Consider the following 17724-nt stretch of genomic DNA (forward strand, 5'->3'; position numbering starts at 1 on the left):
ACGGTCCGGATCACAATATGGGCGCTGGCGTATGCGTACGCCACAGTAGTACGGACCGTACACGCGCTTGTACGGTCCGGATCACAATATGGGCGCTGGCGTATGCGTACGCCACAGTAGTACGAACTGTACACGCGCTTGTACGGTCCGTACTACTGTGGCGTACGCATACGCCAGCGCCCATATTGTGATCCGGACCGTACAAGCACGTGTACGGTCCGTACTACTGTGGCGTACGCATACGCCAGCGCCCATATTGTGATCCGGACCGTACAAGCGCGTGTACGATCCGTACTACTGTGGCGTACGCATACGCCAGCGCCCATATTGTGATCCGGACCGTACAAGCGCGTGTACGGTCCGTACTACTGTGGCGTACGCATACGCCAGCGCCCATATTGTGATCCGGACCGTACAAGCGCGTGTACGGTCCGTACTACTGTGGCGTACGCATACGCCAGCGTCAATATTGGCCCAGGGACCCTATACACGCACTCCGAGCGTCTGTACGGTGCGTTTCACAACTGTCAGTGGTAATAGGCGGCACACAGACAGGAATGGAGCGGTCAGATATTGCCAAGGGTGGACACCAATGCATTGTCTGTGCAATACCACATGTGTGTGACACAGGTGTGTCAGGATGTGATGTGGCACTTAACCCCTGAGGTGTGGGCAATGCACATGTACGATGAGCTGTGTACACATGTCGTGTGTGAGGGTGCGCATTGTACCACACATCCCCTGCACTCCTTTGACATGTGTGCATGTCGTACACACTAGTGGAGCCATGAGTCACTTGCATGTCCCAGTCACGGACACCCGCACCTGTCCCCTGATGCCAGGTACACGGAATATTACACATGACATGTGTATGGCTGCGTTGCACGCTGCAACCATGTCATGTGTGTGGCATGTGTTTCCATGATTTTGCTGTAGGTGTGTGGTCCAATGCATCAGCAGTAGCTGCTGCCAACATGTGTCTGTGTGCAGATGGCCATGGCACACTGTTCCGCACACCAGCCCACATATGTGATTTGCCATGAGGTGTGTATGTATGCAACTACACGGAGTATCAACACAAGTACATATCCACATGCTCTCTATGTATGTTCTGTCTCGACATGTACTCCTCCAAGGCAATGTGTGTGGCCTGTCCTTTTCCTATGACATGTGACCAGTGCATATCGCATCCAACAACCTGTCTGTACCATACGCATACTACTTCTGCACATGTGTGGATGTCTGTGAATCCTGTGATGCGTGTGCATGTTCACTTACACTGGCCCACAGCTAGTCTCATGCCATTTCATCGTGATCTTGCCCCCCTCCGTTAGTGGCTGTCCCTTGGTAGGAGTGTCTCCTGACTGGCGTACGTGTCCAGGAAATGTTGCACAGACCTGACTCAGAATGTGGCAAATGTGTATTGGCTGTGTAACATGTGCTCAGTGCATTGACAATGTCGTTGTACAGTGCTCACTCTTCGGTGTTCCTTCCATTTCACTGCAGGGCTCCGCCTCTCCCTCGACGTATGCCAGACATGGCTGCCCTGCATGAACGGGACTGTATACGCCGCTACAGATTCAGCCAACGGTTGATTGATGAGTTGACTGGCCGGCTGGAAGCACAACTCCTCCCGCGCCACAGGTATCCCAGTGCACTGACACCCAAGTTGAAGGTGATGGCAGCCCTACATTTCCTTGCCACGGGTACGTTCCAACATACCATTGCTGATGTCGGGGGCATGTCCCAGACGATGTTCAGCCGTGTTCTGCATGATTTCTTAGAGGCCATGTTGGTTCACCTGGATGAGTACATTAAATTCCCAATTCGTGAGCAGTTGACAGATGTCAAGCGTGATTTCTATGCCCTGGGAGGGATGCCCCATGTCATTGGGTCCATAGATGGGACACATGTTGCGTTGGTACCACCACAGGCACAGGAGGTGGTGTATAGGAATCGCAAACATTATCACTCCATTAATGCCCTTGTGGTGTGTCTGTCCAACATGGTGATTTCACATGTCTGTGTTCGCTTTCCAGGATCAGCACACGATGCCTTCATCATGAGGCGTAGCAGGCTGCCTGAAATGATGCTGCAGCTGCGGAACGAGCGAGCATGTATTGTTGGTGGGTAGACTCTGGCAGTTCAGTGTTTGGCGTCATCTTCCAATCTCACTGCCTGTGCTGACACACTTCTGTCCATGATGTTTCCTTGTAGGGGACGCTGGCTATCCCAACATGCCATGGCTGATGACGCCTGTCCGCAACCCCAGCACGGCTGCCGAGCACCGCTACAACAACGCACATGGGCGGACCAGGAGAGTCATTGAGAGGACGTTTGGACTTCTGAAGAGCCGATTCAGGTGCCTCCACAAGACCGGCGGAGCACTCCCATATGCCCCGGTGAAGGTGTGCAAGATCATCATCGTCTGCTGCATGCTGCACAACATGGCAGTGGAGGAAGCAGTTCCACTCATACTGGATCAAGATGACCAGGACCATCCACCCGTGGAGGATGAAGGCCTTGGTGACGGGGCAAGTGATGTGGAGGAGGAGGAGGCTGTGGAGGACATGCGGAGTCGGCTCATACGCAACTTCTTTGCTTAGTGGTGAGTTCCAGTGTCTGAGTGTGCACGCATTGGGCCGTGTGTGGCATGTGTTGCAATGTGTGTGTCCATCTGCATGTCTGCCAAGTGAGTCAGTGGTGTGTATTGAAGTGTCACTCGAGTGATGGCGCAATGGAAGGATGTTGTCTGAGGGTCATCATTGTCACCTGTCATGTTGACAACATGATACGTGTTGAGTACATGCTTGCGGATGTGCTCCTTTGGGCTGACTCCTTGTGTGTCTCTCTTCCACAGGTCCATGGGCATGCTGTCTGCTGGTGGCATTGTTGTGCTCCTGCTACTCCTCATGAACACAGCAACATGTGCTGATTCTGCGTCACATGCACGGGCAAGTTTTGAAATCTCCTTAGGGTAAGGGATGCCTCACGGCGTTTTGGGTGTGTGAATTGTTTGTAGTCTGTGTGCACTTCTCCGGTTCATGTGTGTTCCATTTACATACATGTGGATCCTACATGGGGAACATGACATGGGGCAGGCTTCACCTGGAGCCATGGTCAGACTTGGTGACTGTCATGTGGCAGGGGATTGGGGATTGTGATGAGGCCATCATTGTGTGTAACACTGACCTCGGAAACATACAGGTTGCACCGGGTTGACATGGTGTGTGATTGCCCCATCAGGGCCTCAATGGTGTATAGCGGCCTCTCCGTGGCAGCAGGGGGTGTTTAGCTGTTATCCGTCACTTGTGTGCCAGTTCAATGGAATACCAGCATCTGTGTTGCAATGGGGGGTGCCAGTGTTGCTCCCACATGTTCATCCACATGACCTGTGTATGTGTTGACAGAGTATCATTGTCATTCCAACACACATGACTAATAAATTTGTCCCTCTGTCTCCAAGGTGCCTCTTCCCTGTCAATGGTGGCCTGTTGCCACTGTGCGTGCGGCATGTCTGGCATAGTTTTCTGAGGTGGTGCATATGTGTCTATGTGTAGAGTGACAAGATGCTAGGGGTTTGTCAGGGAGTGGGAACTGTATTATGCACAAGATGCACAGTTCCATCCACCTCAAGGCAAGAGAGACCATCCCCCAGGGCAACCACAACATCCGTGTCGAATCCTACCATGCAGTATACGGACATGTGCCTTACGACTCCCATGATACTTGTCCATATCCGGAGTGCATCTGCACAGCTCTGCTACTGCATCGGGCAACCAGGCCACATCAACGTCCAAACGGGATGGGGGGAATGTGTCACAGCCAGCTGCAGGATGACCTTCTCGATCCACGGCCACACTCATGATGCAGCCCACAACCCCAACACAACCATGTGGCACTGTGATCCAAAACTCCATTCTGGCATCTCCATGCATCCAACCTCGGGCTAGCCACCATTTTCAACATCCGCCTGACGCACGCATGCAGGACATTGTAGGGACACATGTCTAGACATGCCTGGGAGCGGCAAGCCAGGGCACTCCACATGATCCCTGACCTCTGCGCATGACTGTTGCTCCCCTGAATGTGTCTGTAGCCACAGTTGTGCGGGAACCACTCAGCTGGTTGGGCCCAGCACAGGTGAGTATGGTACTCCATGTCTGTATCAGATGATACATTGGGACCCATGTGTGTCCTGGGCAAGACTGCGACCCCACGGTTTGGATGGTTGGAGTTAATTCTGAGATCAGGCATGCTTTGACTTTACGACACACACATGTATTGTAATAATGCAGAATCACGGCATCAGCTTGTAAGTGTGATTAATTTATTTGTGGTGGGGTACGGGTTTGTGGGGATAACAAGAGGTGCACAGCGGGAGTGTAGAATCCAAAGTTCACTGGGGGAGTTGGTATCCTTGCCGTAGCAAAATGTCAGAGTCCATGCCACAGTCTTCGTCAACATAGGTCAGACAGTGACCAGCAAGTCCATGTGGCAGAGAATGTCATGTGCTGCTATTGGGCCAGAGGGCCAGGTGCCAGGCCAGGTGACCTGGGAGATGGTGATGTTCTGCTGACTCTCACAGTCTTTTTCGTGGACGACCCACCTTCCTGCGGGGACCCTCGGAAGCAGTCCGTGACGATGTCTGTGACGCTCCGTCGGATGAATCCTCCTCCTCCTGATCCCTCCCTGTGTCTGGTAATGGCCTTCGCCTGGTGCCACAGGGAGGGTTGCCCATGTTGTCGGCAATCCGACGGAGTACACCGGTCATTTGGGTTTGCACCGCCACGAGCTCAGCCTGTCTATCCTCCATCCTTCCTTGGTGTTGCAGTTGACAGGCATGTTGCTGGGACTGCAGGGTCTTCATCTCCTGGAGGGTCCCCTTGATGTCATTGAGGGTGGACGCAATCTGGTCCATGCCCCTGGTGTCACGCCGGTATGTATCCAGGATGTTGCTGACCTGGGACACTACCGGGTCCTGAGCTGCCTGGTCAGGTTCGCGCCTCCGCCGTCCTCCACTGCCGCCACCCCTGCCCACGTGCACCTGGCCTGCCGTTGTGGGTGCATCGGGTCTCCGGGACCCCTGAGGGATGGCATCTGCGTTGCCGCCTGCCTCCTCCTGGGTGCCCGGAGGACCGTGTCCCTCCTGGGCAGACTGGCTGGGTGGTCGTGTGCGGGCAGGGCTCCTGGACGTCTCCTGGGATGTGGCAGGAATGGGGGTGGTGGTTGGCACAGTTGTACCTGACGCAGGTGCTGCAGGTGGTTGGACACCAGAGGGGCCAGGTTGGTCTGGGTCATCCACGGAGTGGTGAGAGTCATCGCTGGTGGTGGGGTCCTCATCCCGCGGAGCCTGGTCCTGTGAGACTTCCCCCCTCCAGTGTTGGGGGGTGTTCGTCGACGTTGACCTGTGTGTGAGAGAGACAATGTTAACAGTGTCACATGTGGCATCCATGTTTCATGCATTTCTGATTTGGCACTCTTCCTCTGGGTAGTTGGATCTGTCTTGCATTCCTCTCACAGTGCACTTGTGCATGGGTATGTCCCTTGGCCACAGCTGTCAGGGCTTTACGCATGTGTGAGACACAATCTTAGTTGATGCATCTATTTGGGTACACAGTCAGCAGTGTGGTGTGCGGGCATAGCGAGCCATGCAGAGGCGCCTTACGTGTTGCACTGTACGTGGCCAAATGGTGTTTTGCCAAGGCAATTTGATGTTGCAGGTAGGGGACTGAAGCATTTGTGACAGGGTTCTTACCGACACAGTGGGTGGGTATACTGGGTGTGTGGTTAGGTCTGTGCCAGCAGCACGGATGGACTCGTGCACAGATTGACACATGGACCGGTCTTCATCTACGGAAGGGGGGGTTTGAGGCACTGCCAGACCTGGTCTGCATGCACACAGTCCACCGGCTGACGAGTGGACATGGCCACACCACCCAAGGGTGATTTAGTCTCCCTGTGTCTCCCTTCCTCCCTCCCTCTGTCACCCTCCTCCCTCCCTCTGTCGGTCTCCCTCTGTCACCCTACTCCCTCCCTCTGTCTGTCTCCCTGTGTCCCCCTCTGTCTCCTTCCCTCTCCTTCCCCCTCTCCCTCCCTCTCTTTGTCACTCTCTGTCACCTCAGGCCAGCTTCCTGGGCACACACAGTTAGCCGGTCTTTGAATGGCCATTGGCTTGTTCATGTGAGTTAGTCCCTGTTCTCCGGGCACCCATTGGGCAGTGTGTCTGAGTGTAGGCTGCTGCTGTGGCGGTGTGTGCTGAGACTCTATCAGAGCGATGCTTCTTCATTGTCTGCTGTCATGTGCAAATTGTGCCTTCAGACCCATGTCATCCTGCATGGCAGCCACCATTTGCAGGCAAGACAGTACTGTGTGGGTACACACAGTTTGTATGGCTGTGCCCTGGGCCATATGGGCTGAGGGCATTGTTTTGTGCTTGTGAGTTGCTCAATGTTAGTTTTGATGCCCCCACTCCCAGGATCGACCACATCCTGTGTTGTGTTGGTGTTTTGTGTGGCCTGTGACTTGGCATGGCCCTGATTGATGCATGGGGCATGGAGGCGCTAGTGGCATGTGTGTGTTTGTGGAGTGTTGTTGTGTGCGGTGGTGGCTTGGGGGGGGTGGCATGCATGATTGATTGTGTATGGCATCCCCCCCATGTGAGGTGAGTTGTTTGTGTACTCACCAGGGTCTGGGAGTCCAGGCAGTCCGTGTAGTCCCTCCACCGCCAGCGTGGACATCACCTTCTCCTCCCAGGGATGGTATTGTACCGGTCTGGGGGGCGGCCCTCCTCCAGTGATGTTCCCCTGGTTGTGATTGTCAGTCATCTTCCTCTTGACCGTCCTCCGCAGATCGTACCACCTGGATTGGCACTCGTGCCTGGTCCTTCTGGTGGTCCCAACAGCATTCACAGAATCGACAATCCTCTGCCACATGGCCATTTTTTCGGATATGCTGGTCTGTCTGACCAATGTCCCAAAGAGCTGTGGCTCGACTCTGAGGATTTCGTCGACAAGGATCTCCAGCTCCTCCTTCGTGAACTTTGGATTCTTGGTGGTGGACATGGCGTGGGGTGTGGGTGTGGATGGTTGTGGGGGTGTGGGTGTGGATGGTTGTGGGGGTGTGGGGGTGGATGGTTGTGGGTGTGTGGGTGTGGTAGTGGAGGTGTGTGTGTGAATGTGATGAGGGGGTGTTTGTGTAGGTGGTTGTGTGAAGGTATGCAAGTGTGAGGTTCAAGTATGGTGGTGTGGGTCGTCTGTGGGCTCTGGCAGCAGTGGGTCTGTTGCAAAGGCTCATGGTTTGTGTGTGTGGTCCATTTTTATTGGTCCATTTGTGGGTGTGGCTGTGTTTGAAATTTGTGTGGGTGTGTTATGAGGAGTGATTGAGTTTTGGGCCTCTGTTTGGCAGTTTGGCAGTTGCAGGTGAGTGTATGTGATGTTTGTGGGGTTGTTGGGCATGTTTGGTGGTGTGGGGAAACTCTAATTGCCTCTCCTTGTGTAAATATGGTTTGTCCTGGTTCAGTACGTGTGTTTTTGGCGTCAGTACGGTCCGTACATGCACTGGTGGGGGTACGGTCCGTACATTCCCTGGTGGGGTGTGGGTACGGCCCTACATACACGGGTGGGGGTTCGGTGCGTACATACACGGCTGGGGGGGGTTCGGTGCGTACATACACGGGGGGGGTTTGGTGCGTATATACACGGGTGGGGGTTCGGGGGCGTACATACACGGGTGGTGGTTTGGTGCGTACATACACGGGTGGTGGTTCGGTGCGTACATACACGGCTGGGGGGGGTTCGGTGCGTACATACACGGCGGGGTTCGGTCCGTTCATACACGGGTGGGGGTTTGGTGTGTACATACACGGCTGGGGGGGGTTCGGTGCATACATACACGGGTGGGGGTTCGGTGCGTACATACACGGCTGGGGGGGGGTTCGGTCCGTTCATACACGGGTGGGGGTTTGGTGCGTACATACACGGCTGGGGGGGGGTTCGGTGCGTACATACACGGGTGGGGGTTCGGTGCGTACATACACGGCTGGGGGGGGTTCGGTCCGTTCATACACGGGTGGGGGTTTGGTGCGTACATACACGGGTGGTGGTTCGGTGCGTACATACACGGCTGGGGGGGGTTTGGTGCGTACATACACGGGTGGTGGTTCGGTGCGTACATACACGGCTGGGGGGGGTTTGGTGCGTACATACACGGGTGGGGGTTGGGTGCGTACATACACGGCTGGGGGGGTTTGGTGCGTACATACACGGGTGGGGGTTCGGTGCGTACATACACGGCTGGGGGGGTTTGGTGCGTACATACACGGGTGGGGGTTGGGTGCGTACATACGTGGGCGGGGGGGGTGGTGGGGTGTGCGGCGCGTATGCGGGCAGATGTCTCCATGGTTGCTATGGGAGTTCGGTTCGGACGGTGTTTTTTGCGTACGGTTGTGGAATGGGGAGGACGGGAGGGATCGTACTTGCGCTGTCGGACTTTATTTTTCCGCACGGTGGGTTTTTCGACCGGGGACGTGTCGGTGACTTTTCCCGACCCGAGGACGTGTGGGGAAATCTTCCCAATGCGATTCGTATGGACTTTTTTCCGTTCGAATCGTACTTGGCAGTTTGTACGCTACTTTGACGATTCGGACGGAAAAAAATCCGGATACGAGTCGGACGGGGAATTTTTTTACCGGATCGGAATTGGCACCTAAGTGTAGAATATGCCACTAACATTAGTTTTGCACATCAAATAAAACTTCTAACAGCCCTAGCTTATGTACCAACCACAGATGTTGCAGAACATTACAATCTTTCATTAGAAAGTCCATTCTACAAACAAAATGAAGTAAAGTCATCTCCCCTCTTAGATTATTTTGAGGATACCTGGGTGGGGAGACTACACAGATCAGGCCATAGACGTCAGCCCAAGTTCCAAATACCTTGGTGGAATGTATATGTAAGTACACTCAACCAACAAGCCAAAACTAACAACGCCGTCGAGGGCTGGCATAATACATTCCTAACTTCTACTGGGAGAACAACTCCAACACTACAAAAACTACTAATTGCCATACAAAAGGAACAAAGTTTCCAAGAATTAAGAATGCAACAATCAGTCCTACAATTAAAACCAAAACAATCTAGACAAACTACTCAAATGTATAATTACCTACAACAACAGGTACAGCTATACCCATCCACAAGAGGACTTGAGTACTTAAATATAATAGCTCAAACTCTCTTCTAAACCATTCCCAAAATATTAACCCACAATTCTACTAAAACAACTATCACAACGTAAATAAACCACTTTATTATATCACATATTTAATTATGTGGTCTAAAATATATAAATAATTTATATCTACATATATTTAGACAACATAATTAAACAAACCAAGTACACAACAACAATATTAAATATATAAGATTTGCCCACCCACAATTAAAATATTTAAATGAACTTACCTGTGTAGTTGCTCCAATGGGATAATAACATTCCTTCCAAATAAATCCTGGTAGTTCAAAATCCATAGGTATCAAAAAGAAATCCAAATAAAATGGAAAAATACAACTGTTTATCGAAAAAAACGTCTACGCAAAAAAAAGACTATCCATTAACCATAAAAATCCCGAAAAATATTAAAAAGGTAAATAACCGCTCCTGGAAACCCGAACAATAAAGGAAGTGTAAAATAAAGATTAGTAAACACAACTAATACACACTTCCTTTAAAAAAAATTAGGTGTTTGAAACCGACGAAAATATCTTCTCCGTAAAACCTACAAAAGAGAAACAAACATTCCCACCCACACTCAAACACACATAAGGCACCTAAAAACATCACTACAAACATTATTCAAACACTATAAAACTTTAACACACCGAAATAACAAAACACTAACAAAGCCACAAACACGGAACACAACGTAAATTATAAAACCGTATAGAAACTATTACTAACACCCTAACTTCTAAAACATCAATCCATACACACTTATTACAACATTACTACTTCCACAAAACACTTAAAACTGTTTAATAATAAAGAAAATAACTCTTACCTTCTCAAACGCGAAACAGCTCCCGACCGCGACCTGGATTTGACCAAAATAACCCAAAACAACAGCGAGCGGTTACAAAATAAAAGACCCAAACAAACATAACAACTAAAAAAATACCAATAAATGCCCTAACTATTTATTTAACATTACACATTACTTTAAAAATTAGTAAAACATTAGAATAAAATACTCAAAAAGAATACCTATTTTTTTATATATGTGAAAATTATTTAACGTATAAAAATAAATATAATAAATAAATTATATTTATTAATATAATAATAAAACTGTATATATTACCAAAAAAATGGATGAACATGATATAATTAATAAATTGTATCTACAACATACCAAAACTAAAAATAAAAAGAAATATTCTAAAATGTAAACAATTTCAATATTAATTATCTAATATAAATATTAATAATTAAAATATATTTATCATATATTTCAAAACATACAATTTCTTATAAATTCAAATAAAGTCTAAAAATATTGAGAGTACACAATATAAATTTAAAAATATTAAACAGCTATAAAAATCAGAATTGTTTTTTTTAAAATTATTTTGTCTGTTCATATATTAATGTCCAAAATATACATTAAACAAATATATATCCATTATCAAAAAATTATTACAATAATACAAATGTTAAATATTAATTATTTTATTACATGTTTATTTCAATGATTAAATTATTAGAATATGCGTAATAATAAACAATATTTTCTCTCTAATTAATATACATTCCAACAACTATAAAACAAATCTTATTTTCCTTTCTACTATTTTATACAAAAATTTGGAATTTGCATTCTGATATAACTTCTATCTTTTATCCAACCAAAACTAAAATCTACAGATTTATTGTAAATTAAAACAAATTAATTTAACTGTTCCTATTGAACTCTATATTTAATTCTAATATTTGCTATTTACCAAACTTAATTAACATACTACTCCCACTACAGACTGAACTTAATTAATTTACTATTCTCACTCCAACCTATATTAAATTAGAGTAGGTGCTGGACACTGAACTAAATTAATTTACTATTCCCACTCCAGTCTATATTTAATTAAGATAAGTGCTGGACACTGAACTTAATTAATTTACTATTCTCACTCCAACCTATATTAAATTAAGATAAGTGCTGGACACTGAACTTAATAAATTTACTATTCTCACTCCAACCTATATTTAATTAGAGTATGTGCTGGACACTGAACTGAATTAATTTACTATTCCCACTCCAGTCTATATTTAATTAAGATAAGTGCTGGACACTGAACTTAATTAATTTACTATTCTCACTCCAACCTATATTACATTAGAGTAGATGCTGGACACTGAACTTAATTAATTAACTATTCCCACTCCAGTCTATATTTAATTAAGATAACTGCTGGACACTGAACTTAATTAATTTACTATTCTCACTCCAACCTATATTTAATTAGAGTATGTGCTGGACACTGAACTTAATTAATTTACTATTCCCACTCCCATCTATATTTAATTAAGATAAGTGCTGGACACTGAACTTAATTAATTTACTATTCTCACTCCAATCTATATTTAATTAGGGTAGGTGCTGGACACTGAACTTAATTAATTTACTATTCCCACTCCAGTCTATATTTAATTAAAATAAGTGCTGGACACTGAACATAATTAATTTACTATTCTCACTCCAACCTATATTAAATTAGAGTAGGTGCTGGACACTTAACTTAATAAATTTACTATTCTCACTCCAACCTATATTAAATTAGAGCAGCTGCTGGACACTGAACTTAATTAATTTACTATTCCCACTCCAGTCTATATTAAATAAAGATAAGTGCTGGACACTGAACTTAATACATTTATTATTCTCACTCCAACCTATATTTAATTAGAGTAGATGCTGGACACTGAACTGAATTAATTTACTATTCCCACTCCAGTCTATATTTAATAAGATAAGAGCTGGACACTGAACTTAATTAATTTACTATTCTCACTCCAACCTATACTACATTAGAGTAGGTGCTGGACACTGAACTTAATTAATTAACTATTCCCACTCCAGTCTATATTTAATTAAGATAAGTGCTGGACACTGAACTTAATTAATTTACTATTCTCACTCCAACCTATATTTAATTAGAGTATGTGCTGGACACTGAACTTAATTAATTTACTATTCCCACTCCAGTCTATATTTAATTAAGATAAGTGCTGGACACTGAACCTAATTAATTTACTATTCTCACTCCAAACGATATTAAATTAGGGTAGGTGCTGGACACTGAACTAAATTTATTTACTATTCCCACTCCAGTCTATATTTAATTAAGATAAGTGCTGGACACTGAACTTAATTAATTTACTATTCTCACTCCAAACTATATTAAATTAGGGTAGGTGCTGGACACTGAACTAAATTTATTTACTATTCCCACTCCAGTCTATATTTAATTAAGATAAGTGCTAGACACTGAACTTAATTAATTTACAATTCTCACTCCAACCTATAATAAATTAGAGTAGCTGCTGGACACTGAACTTAATTAATTTACTATTCCCACTCCAGTCTATATTAAATTAAGATAACTGCTGGACACTGAACTTACTAAATTTACTATTCTCACTCCAACCTATATTTAATTAGAGTATATGCTGGACACTGAACTGAATTAATTATTCACACTCCAGTCTATATTTAATTAAGATAAGTGCTGGACACTAAACTTAATTAATTTACTATTCTCACTCCAACCTATATTACATTAGAGTAGGTGCTGGACACTGAACTTAATTAATTAACTATTCCCACTCCAGTCTATATTTAATTAAGATAAGTGCTGGACACTGAACTTAATTAATTTACTATTCTCACTCCAACCTATATTTAATTATAGTATGTGCTGGACAATGAACTGAATTAATTTACTATTCCCACTCCAGTCTATATTTAATTAAGATAAGTGCTGGACAGTGAACTTAATTAATTTACTATTCTCACTCCAACCTATATTAAATTACAGTAGGTGCTGGACCATGAACTTAATTAATTAACTATTCCCACTCCAGTCTATATTTAATTAAGATAAGTGCTGGACACTGAACTTAATTAATTTACTATTCTGACTCAAATCTATATTTAATTATGGTAGGTGCAAAACACTAAACTTCATTAATTTAGTATTCCCACTAATAAATATATTTAATTACACTAGATCATGTATACTAATCTTAATTAATGTTATATTCCCACTCCAATATGTATTTAATTACAGTAATTGCAATACAAATATATAAATATAAATATATTAAAAAAAATAAGTTTTAATCATTATTAAAAAATTTACATAAAACAATACCCACACTTATCCTCTACAAATCCAAATCCCCAATCTAAAATTTATCCCTAAATATTATATTATAATATATTAATTTTTAATATAAATTACTCAATATTACTAATTTCAAATAAATTGTTAAAACACTCCTCACCCTTATTCCCTATAAGCCAACGTCCCAAACCCCAAAAAATTTTTAATTTGTACATTCAAAAACAAAATTTATACATACTTTTTATACAATATTACCAACATTTTACACATTTTTATCAAACTCCACACCCTTATACCCATAACACAACATCTCACTCCTAAAATTAAATATAACATTCGAAATTTTATTATAATTTTCTAAATTTTGTATACAAATTATTCATACATAAATCAAAATTTTAAAAACACTCCCCACCCCCATTCCCTATAACCCAACATCCCACTCCTAAAAGATAATATAAAAAATATATTTTTATTCCAAATTTCAAATTAAATTTATTAAATATTCCAAATTAAAAAAAATTCTTTACAACACTTCCCACCCTTATCCCCTGTAACTCAACATCCCACTCCGAAAATTTTAACTAAATTTCTAAATTACATTTAAAATTATAAATATTTTTTAAAAAACATTCAAAAATATATAAATATTTGCTAAACACTTCTCACCCTTATTCCCTATAACCCAACGTCCCACTCCTAAGATTAATTTTAAATTTCTAAATTAAAATTACAATTTCTACATTAATTTTTTTAAACATTCTAAAACATATAAACATTTTTAAAACACTTCCCACCCTTATCCCCTATAACCCAACATCCCGCTCCTAAAATTATTTGTAAAATTCTAAATTAGATTTAAATTTTCTAAATAATTTTTTTTTTAAATTCAAAAATATATAAACATTTTTAAAACACTTCCCACCCTTATCCCCTATAACCCAACATCCCGCTCCTAAAATGATTTGTAAAATTCTAAATTTAATTTACAATTTCTAAATAATTTTTTTTAAAAACTAAAAAATATATAAACATTTTTAAAACACTTCCCACCCTTATCCCCTATAAACCAACATCCCGCTCCTAAAATTATTTGTAAAATTCTAAATTTAATTTACAATTTCTAAATAATTTTGTTTAAATATTACAAAATATATAAACATTTTTAAAACACTTCCCACCCTTATCCCCTATAAACCAACATCCCGCTCCTAAAATTAATTGTAAAATTCTAAATGTAATTTAAAACTTCTAAATAATTTTTTTTTTTATTCTAAAATATATAAACATTTTTAAAACACTTCCCACCCTTATCCCCTATAACCCAACATCCCGCTCCTAAAAATAAATTTAAAATTCTAAATTTATTTTAAAATTTCTAAATAAATTTTTGTAAAAATTCAAAAATATATAAACATTTTTAAAACACTTCCCACCCTTATCCCCTGTAACCCAACATCCCGCTCCTAAAATTAAATATACATTTCAAATTTGAAATAAAATTTACTAATTAAATTTTACAATATATTAAAAAAAAATTTAACTTTTTTAAAACACTCCCCACCCTTATCCCCTATAACCCAACATCCCGCCCCTAAAACAATATAAATATTTCTCATATTATATACATTTTAACTATTTATACAAACAACTTCAAAATATTTACTAAACACACAATAACGATATTTTCACATGTCGATATTATTACTAACGATATTACTTACATCGACATATAATTAAAAAAAAAAACGATATTTTTCACATCGATATTATCTATTTCGATATTTTGTACATTAGATATTTTTGACTCGATATTTATGTCCCTCGATATTAAAAAGTCGATATATAGACTGCTCACCAAGGAATACACCTTTGGACAATTTCACCATGCAGCAACTGCTTACATGAACACAGAAACCTAGCTAACACCGTGTGATGGCACACAGATCCCAGGGTCCCCCCTATGACCAGCACACTACTACATTTCCCACACACCCAACACATGAACACCACCCAAAACCATGTAGCAGCCCCACCAACAGCAATACCAGCAAAGCAGTAGTGTTCCAAGGGGAAAAAAATAAATTGCTTTATTCAGCATGAACCAAAAAATCTTGTTTGTAGGAAGTTCAATATTTACAAAGCCCATAGGGCAGTCCAGAAGTCACAGCTGGATGGGGGACACAGTGGGATGTGTGTCCCCTACCTTGCCTGCACAGTTACATTCCGTCGTCTTCCACAGGGGTGAGGGCATCATGTGGGGGGGAAGAACCAGGCACCGCAGGGACAGGCGGGTGAAGGGTAGGCGTTGTGGGTGCAGGGATGGAGGACTCCACCACAGGGGGTGGGGCAGGGCCAAAGGCGGAGGCCAGGATCTCGCTGCACACCTTAGCAAGGTCCTCCAGGGAATCCCCTGCACCCGAAGGAACCACAGGCCCCAAGGAGGGGGGGGGTCTGAGGGATGGGTCGCAGCGCCACTGGGGGAGGGTGTAGACAGGGGGGGGGAATCAACCACCCTGACCGGGGACTCCCTTGACCGCTTGCGGGGTGGTGTCACTGTGGGGCTCAGGGACAGAGCGGCCATAAAGGAGTCTTTGTGTGATATGTGGCCAGGAGAGCTGAGGGGAGGGGATTTGGAGGGAGTGGATTTGGTGGAATGCGGACTCCCACTCTGGCTGCGTGTCTTACGTTTGCCCCCCGACCCAGTGGGTGTGCCTACTTCACCCTGTGTGTGCGTGCCAGGAGGTGTGCGGGTGACCTTCCCTGCTGGTGTGGTGCCTGTGTCCGTCGTGGTGGGTGCATGCTGATGTCTGGGTGTACGTGGGACAGGCATGGGAGTGGGAGGTATGGATGGGGCAGGGGTAGGGGGTGGGACATAGCACTGCAGGAGACCCACTGCTGCAGTCAGTGTCGATTCTATCGACCTCAGCAAGCTGCGTTGGTCAGCCTGCGATGAGTGAATGCCCTCCAAGTATGCCTCCATGTTGTTGAGGACCTGGCTGTGGCCATGGAGGACATTAAGGATCGCAGCCTGACCAATCTGCAACTGCCGCTGGATGTCCACAGACTTGGCATTGGCGGCAGCAGTGGAGACAGGGGCAGGGGGTGCGGTGCCTGGCAGGAAGGAGACATATGGTGACCGGGCACGTTGGGAAGGGACACGAGCAAGTGGGAGGCGGCTGATGGCAATGGAGGGGGCGGGGTGCGATGTCGTGCTGCTGTCAGCTGGTGGTGCAGCCTCCGCCCACTCGGAGAGATCATCCTCGGACCCGTCGGCTTCATATTCGGTGGTGCCAGTGGACAGGTCCTCAGCCTCACTCTCCTCTGCCTCTGTACTACTCAATGTGCCAGGCACGATGTCAACGCTGGCACTGGTGCTCGGTCCCTCCGCTCCGTCTGTGCTCATGTCTCCCTCCGTGTCCCCCGACGATGCTGTGGGCAAGGTAAAGAGACAGCAATTAATCACACACCTGTATACATATGTCACATGAGTCCAATCTACATAGGTTACAGTGCATAGCCTGAAAAGAAAGATCAGTAACATCTACAAAACAAGGTACAGATGTAGGGCATGCAACACACAGTTGGTTGAAACACCATGCCAATGAAAATCCATGGAGAGCATGACACAATAGAAAATGACATGAAATGGAGTTTGACATAGGAGCCAGGCCCTGGGGACAATCCAGCACTGCATCTGCACCACACAGCGTTGCCCAAAATAGGGATGAGGAGGGACCAAATCCATGAGCTTGAGGCACATGCTGCATAGGTAATACTCAAAACATGCCCAACATGACTGGCTCACTGCACCTTCAGTGTATGTCCAGCCAAACATCACACATTGGCCAGAACTAGCAAGGAGATTTCAGGTTTTGACATGTAGGCTTTGCCCGCACCAACCACCCCCTACATGAGACAATTTGTTGAGACTAGGGGTGGGCGGAATTGGCGGAAGGCACTTCCGCCAATTCTCGCGAGAATGCAAGCAATTTCCGCGATCACGCGATATTTCCGTGATCGCGGAAATTGGTGCTTCCGGCCTGCCGCTGCCGCCCGCTACAGTTTGTGTACGTACTTGCCAGCCACGGCGCCGACGTCCCTGGGGTCCCTCGAGTCAGCTGTCCATCGTAGTGGGGGAAAGGGCGGAAGACGTTGCCCACCGCTGGTGTGTGGGGCGGGGCTTCCATGCAGTTCACATGCCGTGGGCCAGAGACGCCGCGGGCCAGAGACCGATCAGAGCAGCTGGTGTCAGGAACTACACGGGAATTGCGCGACAGGTAAGGACCACAGCTAGTTTTTGACGGTAGATATGGGG

The sequence above is a fragment of the Triturus cristatus genome, chromosome 10, assembly GCF_964204655.1.
Source record: "Triturus cristatus chromosome 10, aTriCri1.1, whole genome shotgun sequence".
NCBI classification, from domain to species: domain Eukaryota; kingdom Metazoa; phylum Chordata; class Amphibia; order Caudata; family Salamandridae; genus Triturus; species Triturus cristatus.